We start from the raw sequence: 876 nt of genomic DNA, 5'->3' as shown, positions 1-876 counted from the left end.
AAGAAGATTACATCCGTGCCAAGATGTGATGTAACGGTTGAGTCAACAATACCGTGTGACGATTGCAGCCAGCGGAGTGGAAAAGACGCACTTTGAAGTGACAAGTTAGGTCAGTCACTGGTGAGTGAAGTGACCAGGATAGTTTTGAATTTTCAAAGTCCCCCTCTAGCCTTCTCAGAAGCTCTCATAAAACTGGATAAATCATCTCTTGCAAATTTGTGCAAATACATGCACGATGGTGAGGCCATTGAAAAGGTACGGCCGGTGCCGAAGGAAAAGTTATTTATGACAGATTTTATTTTTTTCTGGATCTTTTGTTGAGTGCACTGAGTGCAAAGTGGTTGCTAGCCTCCTTTCTATAATTCGATGAAGACATTTCATGAAGTGATTACTAGATTCACAACATACTTGGTAGCACTAGTATTCAATCTACGCCTGAGTCGTTACGACTGATCTTCTGTGAGGATATATGAATACTCCTATTTTCCCCAAGGCATGCAGGACGGGCTTACTACGCTGATATCCCTACTGGGCCTTGAGGGCGTGGAGCACCTCGTTGCCCAAGGGTCCGATGCCATGAGCACGCGCCTTAAGGCGTAATCAAATCTTCGAAAATGCTCTGTTAGAACACTCACAATTGAAGCTGTCAGCGTCGACTGCATCTTTGACGCCACCGTCGACCGTCAACGACGAATGATTCCTTCCGACCTAGACCACTCATGGTGAGTGTTAGGATCTTCGAAGATAAGGATGAGAAGAAATCTCTGCTTTGGATATGAAAGGACGAGATGGTCATGGCATCCACTATGCTCCCAAACGAGCAACAGCGCGTAGGGCTAGCTATCTCCGAGCTCGGTGGCCTAGCGCGAGAATGAG

This window comes from Plasmopara halstedii (genome assembly GCF_900000015.1).
Source record: "Plasmopara halstedii genome assembly, contig: Scaffold_218, whole genome shotgun sequence".
NCBI lineage: Eukaryota > Oomycota > Peronosporomycetes > Peronosporales > Peronosporaceae > Plasmopara > Plasmopara halstedii.
Note: the sequence above shows the minus strand (reverse complement) of the source record.